At 41.0% G+C, this 14,396-nt stretch overlaps 1 protein-coding gene across 1 annotated transcript in view; it reads right to left on the bottom strand.

Moving 5' to 3' along the window:
• Positions 1-13,914, bottom strand: part of sema4ba (sema domain, immunoglobulin domain (Ig), transmembrane domain (TM) and short cytoplasmic domain, (semaphorin) 4Ba) — a 39,817-nt gene extending 25,903 nt beyond the window's left edge. The window contains exon 1 of the mRNA XM_041037938.1: positions 13,729-13,914. The gene's annotated coding sequence lies outside the window, so the exon portion shown is untranslated. The remainder of the gene's footprint in view (positions 1-13,728) is intronic.
• Between the last annotated feature and the right edge of the window lie 482 nt (positions 13,915-14,396).

Here is a 14,396-nt window from a genome sequence, read left to right on the forward strand (position 1 = left end):
AGTGTTGACTGATAAATACGACCTCTTGGCATGCCCGTCATCTCAGGAAGCCACCTGTATGCACACACAAATACACGCTGGCCACCTACGTCACACCCCGCGGACAACCCAGGTCACATGCTACCAGATGTGGCCTTCAACCTGTGATCAGAACCTCCACTCCTGCCCCCTCGCCCCAGAAGGACTCTCAGATGTGTGAAGGAGCAGATGTGAGATGTGGAGGATATCATCTGTCAGGAGAGGCTTTAATGGAGGAACACGCCTGCACATATGGACAGAGTAGCTGATTCACCGGACGAGCGGTGTGGGTGTGCAGTGTTGACATAGTCCTGAACTGGTCCTACTGCCTACTGGTTATTGCACAACTACTCATCCAGATCCAAAGATACCCATCTATGAGTAAGACGTGACAGCACTTCCATCACCACATGTATCAAAGTCAAAGTATCAGGTCAAAGGGATTTCTGACAAATTACAAACACAGGAAGTTCATGGTACAGTATTCTCACATTGCTCCCACTACAATGACTTATTCAGCAGTTCCTGTTAAAAGAGTTTCCCTGTGAGCCAAATTATGACGCAAGTGTAAGAGGAGATGTATGAAACATGATATTCAAATGGGTTACACCACACAAAGTAATTCTTAGGCAGGGATCAACTGTTCAGGTGTACCAGGTGTAACTGTGCGTTAGCTAACTGAACTAGCAAGTTTAACTGACAAAACTAACGTTAGATCGCTAATATACGATATGATCTGTTTAGACTGAAAAGTAAAATATGAAATATTGTCAGTGCCTGTGACCTGACGCTGAATAAAATGCTGCTGAATAATGTTGGAAACAAAGAAGATTTTTAGAGATTTCACAAAAACAACAGAGTGTGCTTTAGTTTCCAAAACCAGAATAAAGACTAAATAACCAAAACTAAACAAGCATAGTCGGATGTTTGCAGACTAACTCTGAAATACACTGATTTTTCCATGTATGCAAATATTTTATTTTCAGATAATATATTTTCATCTTTTCTTGTTTATCGAGTTGGATGACCCCACAAATGTTTCCTTGTACTGACTTGCACCTCACTAAAGTCTTTTGTTTACATGGCGCAACCTTCTTTAGTAAAAACACCAATTTGAGACGAGGTAGTAGTTAACTTTCAGAGGACTTCACGCCCAAACTTGGTAATGAATTTTCGAATAGATGGTGCAACCCGATCCTGTTCCCCAGAGAGTGAAAATTCGGAAGTCTGTACGTCTGATTAGACTGACTGACTGTGGAGTCTGAAGAAATGCTCTCTCGTTTCTATTCGACTCATTTTAAGTCCAATCCCCAGACCTAGCTAAGAGTAATTAATGGCTCATTCATCCCTGAGTGAACCATACAGCAGTAATTATGACCATATGCTATTCCAAAGACTTTTAATTGCCTAATTAAAATCTTATTAAACTATTGAACAGAGATAGGGGACATTTTGAACCTAAGGTTCAGGGGAGTTAAATTCATCAAGCTCGCTTCTCCTCTGGGGCCTGTGACACATGGTCAGAGGTTGTGAATTTTATCACAGGCGCTGACTTCCTAAAACATCCCAAATGTGAAGCTATCAGGCGTTAAGAATGTATTGATAAATTACGGTAATATATGGCTGTGAAAGTGAATGAGCATATTTCATCACCCCTGTCTTTGAAACCTATACAAGTGCCTAAATCAACCCTGTCTCAGAAGTGAAAATATTCAAAATGATATTCCATTTCATTCCATTTCCCATCTGCACAAATTTCCATAACAGATGTGGAGCCAGCAGAAGCTGCTTGCTGATGAAATGTAAAGTAGCAGTGCTAGGTCTGTCGCTGGGCCTGCTATCACTATCAAGGCCGAAGTGGGTGAAAGAAGAGCAGCAGGGGGCTCTGCGACAGACAGAAAAGTGCATTAAAACACTGAAAGGAAATGAAAGGGCAACGGCACATTTTCCTGTTGTTGATCTCAACAGACAAATACTAGATTCAATGAGATCTTTACTACTGTGTGAGAGTCATTTGCCCCTCTTGGCTTTGTGCCCTTTATTTCCCGGCACCAAATCCCCCTGTCAAAACACATCAGAGACAGCATAAGCCTGGATTAAAACTATTCATGTGTTGTCATTAATAAACCCTGAAACATGGTAAACTGAGGGATTGAGGCAAAATTGGCAGAAGTTTGTACTTTTCCCCCCTCTCCTCACTCCCTTTTCAGTTTTCAACAATCCAGTGTAAGCTGATCCACTCTCTGGAAGCAGACTGCCCTGTTGATCTTGCAGAAATTGCTTTTCTACTGTTGCCACACCCCTTGCTGAGGAAGGAAACGCCCATATCTTTGAGAGTATTCAGTTCTGTCATTTTATATGGCTTTCAGATGCTAAGCTGGCAACCCGTTTCACATACCATTAATATCAGTCACTGCAGATACTAAAGCTCCCTCTATAATTTGTCTCGTTTTCTTTACCTATGTCTCTCCTTAAGCTTTCTGAACGCTTAGCCTACTGACCCATATCATGTCCTCAGATATTCTACAAATTCAGTGATCAAAGGTTTAAATCATTCTGATGCTGACACTCAACAACTCCATCTTCCCCTCAGGAAAGACTTTTGGTCTTTTCAGAGCTACACAGTTCTGTGTATCCTGACATGGTGGAGCAAGAGCCAAACAAGAGGACACTGCTGCTGCTTACACCACAATTGTTTATACTATAATAAATATTTATACTATCATAAATTGTGCTTATAAAAGGCTGACCACAAGTGCTCTATAAGCAATGCCAGCACTCAAATTCTTTACCTGCTTTTGGATAGTTTGTTTTTAATGTGAAATAGAACAATATTTTACTAATAACTAAGTTCTAAAGGCTGTGGCTCCATCTTCTAGCTGCAGCTGGTCCCTAAAGACTTGTTAAAGAGAGTAGTTTGGGCATTAGTAATTTTGCTATCCCCCTTCCAAGCACATGTAAAAGAAATTCTGAGCGTGGCACCATGTGTTGATAAATCTCACATCACCTGCAAATTGATGCACGTTAAATCTCTCACACTCTCATAATCTCATCGCTGCTGGAAAATTCAAATCACATGCATTAGCAGAACTCAACAGAGTCTCTCTGGTCCCGACACAATAACGCAGGATTAGGATGAGGGTGACATTTTTGTGGGCTTTCCAATGTCAAAGTCTTATGCTGAAAACTAATACTGCATTTACGATGGGTGATGATGAGATGCACATATGAAGGCTCACAGTAAAATTACAGTACGAAACAGTCTTTTCATTACTCCTTCCTATTACACACATGGTGCAAATGCTTTAAGAATGGAGAACAGGTTCACTGACTTTACTCTGTACTTTTAGAAGAAACATTCATAATATACAGGACATATACAGGACATATACAGGACATATACAGAATTAGCAGAAAACTGCTTTTTAAGAGTGAAATTCTGTGAACTCTGGTAACCAATACTGACCTATAGCCTGACCCCGGTCCTGGTTGAGGTATAATCGTACTGCAACTCAGTGACAGCACACATACTTTCTGGTTTTCAGAAAGTATGTACCATCAGTGGAAACATAGCAAGGGTTTGATAGTAACTTGTATAACAGTTTGGCCCAGCCAAAGAAAGTGTGGCCATATGTAGCAAAGTCCAGCAAAAGAAGCAAATTCATTGAGGACTATTTTATAAGAAACATAAAAATATATACGCTTTAATATTTTTTTTCACTGCACTGTTTTAGATACTGAGGGCCTGTGTTTTTATGAGGGGACCTGGCATCTGCCAGACACAGGTGAGGAACAGTTTCAGCCCTGGCTGCTGTAAGTAGGTCAGGCCTGTTGAAGCACTCACTCCCACTCTAAATGTCTACACTTGTTTGCCATATAATTCTGTCTGCACTTAGAGGAGTGAAATATTGACCCTGATAGAGAGAGTGCTGATAACACAGCATTAACTTCAGGTGCTTTATCTCGCCTGTTCTTGTTTTCCTTCACTAACTTGATTTGTTATATCAGATAAGACTACGATACACAACTATAGTATGCTGAGGCTGTTATTTAAATAGAAACATGAACATTTTAATATATAATTACAAAAAAAGATATAATTAGAATGTACTTAAATGAACAACTTACAGCATTTTAATTGATATGATGATGGTAGTTAACGTATGTGCTGAAACTGCCAAACAGAAATTAACCACTGAACAATAAACAGCAGTATGTAAGGATTTTGGAAACACTTTGCAGTCATTGGGTAAAAACATGACTTCTGATTTAATAGCAATAAAAAAAAACAACAACACAACACTTACTATTAACTTAATACTAACTCTATCACGTGGACAATTTAACTGTAAAAAAGAAATAATGTGCTGCATTAATATTTGCTGCCCATGTAAATTCACAGATCATTCAATCACCAACAATGCATTGAAATATTTACCCTCTTTGAAATTGATTAGACTGGTGTGGCATCCATGAAAAGCTGTAAACAAAGCGGCGTGGCTGTTCTCCCTTGATGTCCACAGCAAGAAGCTGCACGCATTCCAGTAGCTTAGAGGCTTAGACAGAAGCTCAGGCTACAGGCCATTGGGCAAAGAGCTGAACACATCCATCACTGTGTGAGACCGATAAAAGGCTCAGAAGGTCCGCTCTTCCATATGCTCATCAACGACACAAACCACAGACCCGCCTTCAACACCACTCAATAGTTTTTCGAGTCTACGGAGCACATCGTAGCCCTCAAGATCGAACCAGTGGCTGACAAGCTGCTTGAGGTTACACAAGTCTCACACATCGACTGCAGGGCTTTCTATTCAGAGTTTTCATTTGCTAACTGTGCAGCTGGCAAAGTGTAATCGACTAACTTTCTGTCAAATGACTACCTGATTGATAAACAAGTAGTTTCTGCACTATCCGTGATCTTGCTTAAGCCCCACCAAGCCTCCCAAAAAGCACGTAAAATTTCATGAGCTCAAGTTTTCACTGAGACATTACTCAGGGAAATATCCACACTATGAGGAGAACTATGGGGAGCGCTTTGCGAGATGCTGATGATATATTTTACTGCCTCTTGAAACCACTTAAACCTTGTGAACCGATTAAGCAAGGTGTTACATGGACAAATGAAACACAGCGAAACACTATACTGCACATTCTGAAACAGATTTCTGCAGGTAATTAAGGTAATTTGATGTTTCCAGAGGAGCTGCCATGTTTTTTAAACTTAAAGATCAATGACAGCCCAGGAACTGGTGTAATCAGGTTCATGTTCACTCTTCAATCACCAATTATCCAACCAGTTTATAATGATGCCTGTGAGAACTGTTTAAAGGATAATCCGGTCGTGTGCAAAGCAGTTCTGATTTATGATGTTCTGAGCTCAAGCAAGGTTCACCAGACCAAAAGGAGCAAAGTGAAATTTGTGCTCATTTGTGTGTGTGTGTTTTTTTTATATATTAGGATATTTTTACAGGTTGGTTTGATTATTTGCATACCATTATTTCTAATATGCTATTAAATACAGACTTCTCCTCCTTTATAGCCACATATAGTCCCAGTAAGGTAAAGGTATCTTTCGAGGGATGCAGATGGTATGTGGTTCTCTGTGAACACATTGAGGGAACCTGAGAGTCTGTTAACAATGCAAAGACTGGCTCTCTGATACTCTCTAAATCAAGTTCACGAGATCGAGTATACAAACGGTGAACAACTGATCCTGAGGCAGCAAATATGTTGCAGGCACTCAGCTTTCTTGTGCCTGTGGTTGTACTTGTTTATCTGCTTCACATCTCTGGCTACAATCCTCAACCGTGTCTTAAAAGTTGTGATATCAAGCACAAGTCAAATCCTTTTTATTTGACCCCTCTTTTTGGCAGACAGACCACATTAAAATATCTTTGTGGGGGTAGGCTGTCCCCTTTATGTGGGGTCTGAGAGTGGGGCAGCTACCCCCCACATGAAGTGACCTCACTTAGTAAAGATCAATAGCAGGCTGCACATTCCTTACTCCAAGTCCTCAGGAGTCACTTAGGCCTTGGTATCCCAGTCATCCAAGCCATTTTGTGAATCCTTTAGCACCCTGATATTTGGGGTAAATTCCAATCATTGACATCCAACATCCTAGACGACCAGATGTGACCTATGAGGGCAGCGTATCTGGTAAACCATATGGGGGAGATGAGTTCTTGTCACTCAAGAGTATCACGCAATAGGCAGTGCTAATGCAGTCACTCAAGGGCATACTTGTCAAGCTAGCATTGCTCACTTTAGGTCTAATTATACATGTTTATACATGGTATTTTTCTCTGTGCCCTTTTTAATTTTCCCTTTCAATCTCACTGTACACGGCCTAGCACACAGCCAAATTATGGGGCCCGCATTGATCCCAAGGCTAGATGATTTAATGGGTGACTGACTGTTCTATTTAACCAGACAGGCATAATAAGGGGATTAGCAACCTATCAGATGACAGAGTTCAGTGTGCTTGGCTGCAGGTATAAGGGCAGATATCCTATATCATATGATTTGTTAATCACTGTGCAGATGTTTTAAATGTGTTCATACTAGAAAGAAAGTAATAAACAATAATAATTTAGCAAAATTGCACCATAGTTCTTGAATTTTTTTATGCCTACTTGCCGTCACCAGTTAGTTAAGGCAGAATGGCCTTTGAACTTAAAAAGGACCCTTGAAGTCCATGCATCTCTTTGTTTGCAGTGAAAACCCACACTAGTGTGCATCTGAGATGCAATCAGAGTCCTGACACGTCCATACAGCACCCGGGCCCGCACAGCTGGATGTATGTAGGAGGGAGCTGATGTCATGGAGAGATGGAGGTGAAATGATCTGTTACTTGAAAGCTGAGCCTCTTCCCTGAGATATCAGAGCACGTAACATGTCCCCAGACACCTTCACCTAGTTTCACAACTTAGAGGTAAGGGATGGTCAACTGTGTCTTAAACACAGACAAAAAGTACTAAATTATGAAATTCTGCAGTTAATAAGAACCCAGATGTGATTCTGGGTGAAATGAAAAAAAAAAGAAAAAACAAAAACAAATTCCTTGTAAACCAGTAAAGGCCAAAGTACAATTTGGGGTTACTGACATCAGTATAAAAAAAGTAGTTAAAGAAAACATTCAAGTCTCATGTTAGCAAACATCTCTTCTGATTAAGTGTCCCAAAGTCACTACATTCACGCAAACCCAAGAGGCTGCTCTGTAACTTACGCTGCTCTGACGCTACCCTGGGGAAAGCAAGTGATTCATCACAATATTTATAAACTATAAGTGTAAGGTCAATGATTTGATCTATGAGTGGGAACAGAATAAATAGGCTTGAATCACAAGCTAAACATAAGGAGAAGAAAAGAAAAGAGAAATCCAGCAGACAGAATTCAGCATTTCTCTGTATTCACAGCAAATTGCCATGCACTGCCGTTTCACAAAGTAAGATTTATGCAGTACTGTTTATTTAAGAAACTGAAAGACAGTGAGATTACTTTGAATGTCGTGTCTTGCTGAGAAATTTTATGAGTATTACTGGGAGGGGAATTTCCGGGTTTTCCTATTATGAAATAACCCTCTGACGCAACAAGCTCTGACTTCATACTGAAAACAACCCAGTCCAGCTGCCCTTGATTCGACCCTTCTTGGATAACCATGACCTGGATGACAGAGAATCTTCTTTGACACAACAGAGAAAAGGTTAGCTCACATGTAGAACATATTCCTGCCAATGCAGAAACAGACAAGATAAGATGCATTCTGTGTTACTGGGAAACCAGTAAGACCCTGACTGTCCACAACACAAAAAATAGTCATACTGGTGGAAAAAAAAAAACATCAACAGTGTTAGTTCCTGTGAGCTTAAACTGCACCTGCACTATGAACAGCCTCATCCCCTCCAGATGTCTGGAGGCCTCGCTAGACCCAGAGCCAGCACATCTATAACTGTCTCCACGACTGCCCAGACTGGTGGATAAGTGCCAGAAAGAAAGCAGAAATGCAGGGGGGATCTAAGCCCTGCAGCCACTCACGCTGCACAAAAAGTGCTGAAAGAGGCCATAAGATGGCTTGTGTGCAGTGTCTTAATATATCACATCTTCAATCCAATCTGATGAATTATTCAGATGGCGCTATCTACTGTGCCTCTCACCTAAAACATCTGCCCTGCCAGCCTGTCTGCCAGGTCTGGCTCACTCTGTTCTGCCACAGGAAGCTTTTAGTCTGCTGCTGTCCTGTGGTCTCTGTTCCATTTAACCCCTTCCGCTATCTCTATTTCCATCTCTTAGACTAGAGGCTTAAAGCACTAAGGGAAAGAGATTATGTTACCATGTCAAAAAAAAAAAAAAAAGAAAATAGTATCATTTTGTTTGTACAGTTCAAATATCTGGGTTGTAAGGCTGCAGTATGCTCCAGACAAACCAGCTCAATGTGTAGTCCGATTGAAAAACTTTATGGCTGTTCTAACCAGCTGAGACACGACAATCATGTGAATGACGCCGCACACTTCCAAATAATCTCTCCTCAAACGTGTTCATGATGTTACACTTGTTTGTTCAAAAAAGCCTGAGAGAGAAGTTCAAACCCTGCTTTCTTTGTCACCTCGTCACAACTGGCCAATCGCTGCATGAAGTGGGACGCAGACGCATAAAATAATGTCCATTAGGAAAAAAGCCTTTGCTTTTGGGGCGAGGAAGTGTGTATGACGTTCCAGCTCTGGGCTATATCACACATGAGAGGGGACACCGAGCAGAAAGCAGAGCCGGTTGCATCACATACTTCCAGGCTGTAAAAGTGAGGAGAGTTTGTGAGGAATAAAAGGTGCACACTCACCTCCCCCCTGCACTGTTTATGGCTCTTAGCAGAGCATGAAATGACTATATACCAGCATCACTCCTCCTCTCTGTCATCTTCCTTTGTAAATTTCTCATTCATAACTTTCTGCAAGGATGACTGACTGAAAAACGTGTGACCCAGCCAGCACTGTTTGTATCAAAGGTTAGAGAAGAATAACTTTGTGGGTCAGAAAAGTGGAAAGAGTGTGTTTCAACCAGTTATGTTTCAAGTATCTTACTGTGTCCTACTTCTTAGTATAAAGAATGGTACTGTATGTTGATATTGATATTAAAAGAAAACACAGCTTGTTTACAGTGAGCCAATTAGAGGCCTGTGATTAGAGAGTTACGGCAGGAATGTTTGAAAGGGTCAGTGGCACCATTACCAGAGTAAAGGGCACAACCTGGAATGCTCAAAGATATCAAATCACAGCGGCGAGGGAGGGGCAGGCTGCTAAACAAGGCTTGGTTGGAGGCTGATTCCATTAATCAAGCCTACTCTCATACTCATGTCAGGAAGCACACAAACATTTCCGACCGCTAACAACAAGCTGATGTACGTCTGCTGTATGTGACACCTTACAGTCATCCCTTAGCTCCAGTGTCAGGAGCCTTTTTCTGCTTTGAGGATTAAAATAGAACTTTATTATTAACATGCAAGGGGAACAGGTGTGTGCTGAAGGGTGATGGAAGCACACCCTGAAAAGACAATTTTGCGATTCTCACACCAGCACATGAGAAACGCTGACGTACGTGTAAACATACTCCACATGGTTTTCCGAAGCTGTTTCACAGGCTTGTGTACAGTTAAAATAAGGCCCCGTGTGAACAAGGCGAGGTCCCGGAGTCCTTCGTATGTGTGTGACGTGTTTTTGGTGTGTGTTTCATACAGGTTAAAAGGCAGATCTGAGTGTCTCTGGAACACTAGAGGAAACACAGCGATCTGGCCAAGTTCCATGTCCACAGTCATTTCCCACATCGTGGCACAGTGCTGGACTGGGAATAAACAGAGGAGCCCGCTGTGCTCCCAGAATGCATGTTTGCAGAGTTCCCATCAGTGAGTACACAGTAATAGGACTCCCTGAAGGCCTGTGTTTAACCTTTAGGTTACAAGTGGCTGGCCGCTCCACAGCCCGCCTCCTCCTGGGCCTCAGCTATTAACCCTTTTCTCACTCGTTTTAGTCTTCACGAAAGAAGTCAGATCAAATCACAAGATCAGAGGATCAGGCTGAAAGGTCCAGAACAGCTGCTAAATGGACTCTGTTTGATTATTAAGTCAACTACTTTTTTCCAAGGTAACAAAAGGAACTCAGCTCAGCTATTAAGGTAACTTGTTTGAGAATTCCTCAAAATGCTCAGGAAAAAAAAAAGTAGAAATTTCATAATCTATCAATCCGGGACAACCGGGCAAACTCCATCTGCTGATGGAGATCATTTTTTATGTTTGAAAGCACCAGGACAAGACCTTGTGGTGAGATTATTTTGTCAAAGAAACACAAAAGCTTTCACCAGTGTCACTCATAACATCCTCAAACTTAAAGTGACACAACGCAGTCTATCTAAAAAACAGGATGTGACACATTTTGAACAGGCAATGGTAAATATAGCAGAAATGGCTTAGTTATATTTTTAAAGCCACATTATAAAAAAAAATAAACGTTCCATTGCACAAATGTACCAAATCTGACAGCAACTTAATATGGTGAGCAGGTTTCTACAAAACTAGAATTCTCCAAACCAAAAACCCTGTTTATCTGTATCATTTTTCTGTCCTGCAGGGTAATTAGGGGAGACAACACTGTATTTTGGGACAGGCTGTTTTGATTTGGTCTATGTTGTGTTACTGCAGTAAGCACAGCTCTTGTCTTGGAAGACGGCACACCATATTTTGGCTGAAGTTTAAAAACATATCTCAAATTTCTTGAAAGCAGCAACAGCATGATCTAAACTGTGATCTAATTCAGAGCCATGCACTTGTCACATAAATTGTAGCCCGTAATTGCACACACACTTTGTTTAAACTTGTTACTGCCGTGAAATCTAAACTAACATTTGTGACAACAAACCATACGGAGGAGAAAGAAATACATAAAGAGAAAATCAAATGGGAAAATCTTTCTTTCTCTCTCTCTCTCTCTCTCTCACACACACACACACACAGAGAATGACAGGGATAGAGTCAACCTGACTATATAAACAGATGAAGAAGAAGGATCAGAGTAGCCTAATGCTGAGAAAATGCCCTTGGGATATGCTGACAAAATGGAAACATGTATATATGGGGACAGCATAGGGGATTAAGCTGTGATAAAACAGTGCGATGCACTGTGATTTATTTCTTCTTTGTCTTTTCTCCTCTGAACAGATTTAGTAATCTGCAACAGGTTGTTCCCTGCTTTGAGCTGCTTCACAACACAGAAGCATAATTTCATCCTTTCGCTTATATTCTTTTCAGCAGAGTTAATGTAGAACAGCCCTGCATCAAATACATTTTCAGTCTGCAAAGGAATGTTCCAGCGTCCCAGTCAAACTCTGCAACAGTGATATTCAAGGCTTTCACTGCAAATAACTATCACCATGCCGTAAAATATATTTTTGCGGAGAAGTCTGGATCCGAGGTATTGATATAACAGGCACCATGCTTTACCAACGAGCCAAAGCTTTTCTGACAGCATCATACAGGCAGTTCATTGTCAAGGCCGCCGGTATCCAGAATGCAACTGCCAGCTGTTTTCTTTGTGGATCAAACCAAAAGAAAACAGCAGACCAAGGTCAGCACAGACAGGCTTTTCTCCTACAGCAGACAGATGAATCTCCATATACGAAGCCGCATAAAACAAAAACTCTCTCTGTCACAAATGAGATAGCACGGCTGATTATATTCCACCCTCTTGTGGAATAATCAACCATTCTCAAAAATTCATGAAAGCTCCTATTTATTCCAGTTCTAATGGGTGTTTGTTGATCACTTCAGGATCTGTGTCTGTGTGAAAGCTTGGTTCTGAGGGTTATCTCTCATGTCCAGCTGCCTTATCTTATATAATCGGTCCATCTGAGTCTGTCTAGAATGTACTAAACATGCTAGACAGACTCAGATGGATTGATCATATAAGATATCAGGTCATGCTGATTTTTCTCTAGGGAAACTGAGAAGACCTAATGTTAAGAAAAAGAAATTGTTAAAATCTCCCTCCACTCCAAAACACGTTCTGCTTATTGTTGCTTTACTTGGATGTTTGACCTTGGCTATGCAGAATGATACCGTGTATGCGCAGAGTTTGACACAAGAATGCAGATTTCACATTTATCAGCTAAAGGAAGAAAGTTTTTCTGTGCTTGGATTAAATCTGACTTTAGGACGTGTACACACAAGACAGAAGATGTCACAACTTCTCTGGGAGCAAGCTGTGGTGCAACATGCAACTTCTTCAGGTGGATGTGGAAACCTGAAGCCTCCAGTGCACATAGACTGAGAACAGACTTTGCGGTGAAAAGACACGTTGGATTTTGTCCAACATGTCTTTTGAAATGAACATTATTTTAATATTCATAGATTCTGGGTTTTTTTTTTATGAAGGAGAAGATACAATGAAAGAAGAATTTTCTATAAAACTATATCAGACACAATTCCAAGCAAAGTACTTTTTTATGTGTTAAAACATCTCTGGGGGAGTTTTTAAATAAAAAAAATAAGCAAATTATTAAACCAAAGCCCACTTCATACACATATTTTCTTGCTGCCTCACAAAATTGTTTGCTTTGTCAAACTCTAATGACACAGGAGAGAAAGACAGAGAGCTTTTCAAGTAAAAGATACTTGGCAGTGCACACTCAAAAGTAAGCATGAAGAGTAAATAAAAATCTTAGGTTGACCTCCTCGTTGACTTTTGACAAACTTTTCCATTTATGGTTTCTATCCATTAACTACCACCCACACATCTAACAGCTTGGCATTAGTTTCAATTGTTCTGGCAGCAGAGTGTGGGTGAGAGATTTGAGTTTCACACAATAACACCTGATGCTTCTGTGTTTTAGTTTCCAGGCATCACCATCATGAACCCCTAACCAGTGTCATAACACAAAAGCCCCTCAACAATTTTCCTGTGCTGGCTCTCAACCCTCACAACCATGCGCACCAAGACAATTACGACTTTGTGTTGATATTTATGTTCTGGTTCTGGCCCATCAGCTTTTTCCAAACTCCTCTGGGTTCACACAAAGTTTGCAAGCTGGGTGAGGATGTGTGTGTGTGTGTGTGTGTGTGTGCACTGGCTGCCACATTCACTAACTCGTGTCGGTGGAAAAGAGGCCCCCCGCTCCCAGTCACAGGGTCACCGCTGAGGAGTTGTACCTCGGCCTTAAGAGTCGAAGCCATCCTCTGTTTCTTTTTTTTTTTTTTTTTCTACAAGCCAGCAAGCCTTAAAATACAAACACACCCAGGTAAATAGCCATGTTTCCAAAGAAAATAAGTCCAACATCTCTTAATGCAAGGGTAGCTCCTACACATACAAAATCACCCACAAATACATGCTCAAGATACACACACGCACACATACATAAGCTTGCACTCAGACTGGGTCTTTAATGACCCCCTTGCCCTGCTATCACCTTGCGATAAAGACCTACTGTGGAGGCAGAGGGCTGTTTCGTGTCAGCACACACCCACTTTTCCATTTAAAGAGAGAAACTAACAACAAACCCCACACAGGCTCAGCCATTTAAAAAAGTTTATGATACTCTAACAGGGAAATGACGGGTTATCCTGGCATCATTTCAATAGGTAACAAGAACTGTAGCGTACTCACATCAATGATTCATGAAGCACCACACAGTTAATGAACACAAGGCTATAATCTCTATAACAGCGGTACTTACGCTCTGTCCCACTCAGCTGTGACACACACAAAAAAAAACTTCCTTCAGAAGTAAAAAAGGGTTTCTTCCAGGTGACACAGACAGATCGATCCCTCCTCCGGGAAGTGTCAGACAAAAATCCACACAAACAACAGAGTTTGAAGCTCTAGCAGATGACAGCTCTCAGTCCGCAGGTCTACACTCTCCCTCTCTCTGACACAGTGTCGTACTACAGCCTGCCTCTGGCCACTCAACACATACTGAAGCTCCTCCCATCACCGTCAGAGAGAGTCACCGAAAGAGGAGGGAGGAAGAAGGGAGGTCTACACATTCAGCATGATCTTGACTAATTTTTGACTTGAAGTGCTGATGTGCAAGTTATCTGTTTTATTCTCTTATGTTAAGTTATACTTCATGTAGTATATTTTTAATAGTGAGAATTACTAAATACTTAGTACTTAGAGGTAATCGCAGTAATGAGCAGTTTGGGGCTTTTTTTCTCTTGTTTTCACATTAAGAAACAAACAAACAAAAAAACTCCGATGTGTCCAATATGTCCTGTGATTTTCTGGTCATAAGACTGTTGACTGTCTGCTTTTGGGAAATCAGTGCCACCTCATTCAGAAACAACATCCTAAAGTTACACAAGAAAAACATTTATGCAATGTACCATTATATGGCTGAATTTA

The sequence above is a fragment of the Toxotes jaculatrix genome, chromosome 5, assembly GCF_017976425.1.
Source record: "Toxotes jaculatrix isolate fToxJac2 chromosome 5, fToxJac2.pri, whole genome shotgun sequence".
NCBI lineage: Eukaryota > Metazoa > Chordata > Actinopteri > Toxotidae > Toxotes > Toxotes jaculatrix.